This window comes from Phyllostomus discolor, chromosome 3, assembly GCF_004126475.2.
Source record: "Phyllostomus discolor isolate MPI-MPIP mPhyDis1 chromosome 3, mPhyDis1.pri.v3, whole genome shotgun sequence".
In the NCBI taxonomy this organism is placed as follows: domain Eukaryota; kingdom Metazoa; phylum Chordata; class Mammalia; order Chiroptera; family Phyllostomidae; genus Phyllostomus; species Phyllostomus discolor.
The window spans coordinates 45,860,153-45,863,313 of NC_040905.2; positions in this window are offsets into that span (position 1 = coordinate 45,860,153).

Below are 3,161 nucleotides of genomic sequence, written 5' to 3' on the forward strand. Positions count from 1 at the left end.
TATTTCTTCTCTATTGCTGTTGTTGCATTCACTTCTTTGGCTGATACCAACGTGTTCAGGTGGCGGGGCAGAGAGCTGCCCACAGCTAGTAGACCCATATTCTTGGGTTTTGCAATCAGAGAGGAACAAGAGGTCCTTATCACCTGACAGCAATTTGAATAGCCCCAGGAACCCTGACTAGCCTCCTTTAGGTCATGCATCCACCCTTTAAATCAATCATTGTGGCTGCGGTTGTGAGTCTGTAACTGGCCCGCACCAGGGTCACCTGACCACCTCGGGAGCCAGAGGGGCTGTTTTCTGGAGACTCGGGAGGGAGAAGGGCCGAGCAGACAGAAACAATAGCCGCCCTTACAAGGTTTCGGGTCGTTTGCATGAGCTCTTAGATTACGAGCAGTCTTTGATCACAGATCATGACTTTTCCCTTCCCAGTTCTTTTTGCTCTTTCCCATTTTTTATTTTAAAGTTTATAGAACTGATTGCAAGGCTTGTTGAAAAAAATTAGTAGTTTCTATCTTTTCCCCATTTTCCTTCCTTGGCAGCAACTAGTTTCAACCCTCTGAACTGGTTCTTTTAGTCCCACTTCCACATATCTAAACGATATCCTTCTATTGCTACACTCGATTTTTTGGTTTGGGGCATTATCCATGGATTTCCACCATGGGGAGTGATCCTGATGGCTTTCACACACACCCCCACCCCACTTATTTATCCTTCCTATGCCCCCAAGCTCCCTAAAGTATCATACTGATTCGATCAATATTAACCCTTCCATGTTAGACTTGTTCTAACATGCCATGATTATGACTATGTAAACACTGTCTCCAGCTCAGCCGCAGCTGCAGAACTTTTTGTGCTCCTTTGAATTCACATGTTTTTCCCATTGACACTCAGTCCCAGTTCTCCAGTGGTCTCATTTCCCTCTAACAAGACACATGCAGATTTATGAGGCGTTCTACAAGCTCACCAGGCTGAAGAAGCCTCCGAGGCCACCAGCTCAGCCTGGTCGCCGCCGTCAGTACCCAGCTCTCATCCTGGCATTTCCCTCGCCACTGCAGTAGGGACCCTCTGTCCTAGTTCCCTGAAGAAGTGGTATTCCAGCAGCAATCAGTGAAACTGCCTGTAAACTGGAACAATAACCTGAATATAAAACACTTAATAGCCATTAAAACTAGATTAAATCACAGGTGAAATTATTGCAATGAAACTTACCTGTTCCATGTAGCTACTTAAAACATACTAATTGAAAATCTTTAAAAGATGAAAATAAAGTCCCCTTAGGCAGACACATTTGTGGAATTTTCTTGGTCCAAGTTGTTTTTTTTTTTCTTTCAGTATCCACCCATGGTTGAAGTGGACGCTCGGAAGTGTCTGTGAGATGACACATGATTCTCTATTTCACAGTGGCATTCCTGTGATGATTTGAAAAACTGAAGAGTTAGAATGATATATGGCTCCCTGATTCATTTCAACTTTTTACAACTTGTTTTTAGGACCATTGCATTAAAATGCTCACGAAAAAATTCTATGCGGGTAGAGTTTGTCTCACCGGCATATATTTTTGCTTAACAGAATTAACACGTAGGTCTGAACTTGAGACTTCACCACTGTGATTTCAGGTTAACTGCAGTCTTCAAATTCATTTGGTTTTATTGCATTTTATAAAATAGTTCTAAATAAGGCAGCAATTTGGTTGGAAATATGTTTGGGGGACCTATAGTTATGGAAGTGTACCAACTTGAGTCATTATTCAGAAAATACAGTTAGCCGACAATGTAAAAAGAACATGTAAGGCAGAGCATATAAAATATTCCTGAACTTCTGACCACAGCATTTTACTATCTAAAAGTATGCACGCTTATTGCAACATTTGGTGCTTTCTAAATGCTAAATTGGTCTAATGTTTACAACGCTGAAGAAATAATTTTCGGGAAAGATATCCTAACAGTGGTTCTCAACATGTAGTCCAGAACAGCATCCGCCTCACCTAGGAACTTGTTAAACATGCAAATTCTCTTCTCCCCACATCCACCCAACTTAATGAGAAAGCTGTGGGGAAAGGAGAATAATCTTTGTGTTTAACAAGCCAAGATTATGATGTAGACTAAAGTTTGAAAACTGTTGTCCTAGGAAAACATTGTGTGAGTTAGGGATTATGTTCTGCTGTCAGTAATAGAGACCTGAAATAACAGTAGTTTAAGGTACGTGTCCATTTTTTTTCCTCCCATAAAAGAAGCCAGGAAGTAGGTAGTCTTGAATGGTTCAAATGTTATATTTTTACTCTGTTCTTACCATATAACTTCCATCTTCATGGTTTCAAAGTGGCTGCTGAAATTCCAGCCATTACAAACACATTCCAGGCAGCAGGAAAAAAGTAAGGGAGATGGGTGGAAGACAAGCTAGGTAAGCCATGTGTTAAGTGCATTCTCAGATGCCCCACCCAATGACTTCTGCTTTTTCTCTTTGCCACTCCTAGTTGAAATGAAGGCTGAGAATAGTTGGTTATATTCTTGCCCAGAATAAAAACACAAAAGCCATGGAGAATGGATACTAGTAGAAACTAGCAACTTTTAGATCCTTCCTGGAATGGAGTCAGTGATCAAAGTTACACTTTTGAGCATATTATTCTGAAAGAGCTCTACAGTAACCATGCATTAAACACATTCTTTGATCTGTTAGAAGTATGGCTACATTCTTACTTTAGGCAAAAGGTCTTTCTCACCTTGAGAAGCAGAACAGCCATTTATCAGAATAAATAAAATCAATTAATTTCCCATAGGTTGAGGCTGTGGTTGATTTATACCAAGTGTCCTATATAATTCCTCGGGTACATGATTTGTAACATATATGAAAAGCAATCAGTAAAAAATAAGATAAAATAAAAATCGCATTCTTTTCAGGATTGTAATCCCTGAAAAGCATTATAGTCTTGAAAATGCATCATAAGGAACTGATTCAAGGACAGAAGAAGCTTTATGTATAAAACTGTTGACAGCATTGTTATTTATGACAACAAAACAAAAAAATAGTAGCTTAAAAATCAGGGTGAATTACAGTATGACTGGCAGATAGCCATAAAGATCACAGAGCAACACAGGAAAGTGGTTGCAAACATATAGGCAGTGGGAAGAGAGGCAAAAAAAGGGATGTGGACATGGGTAAGA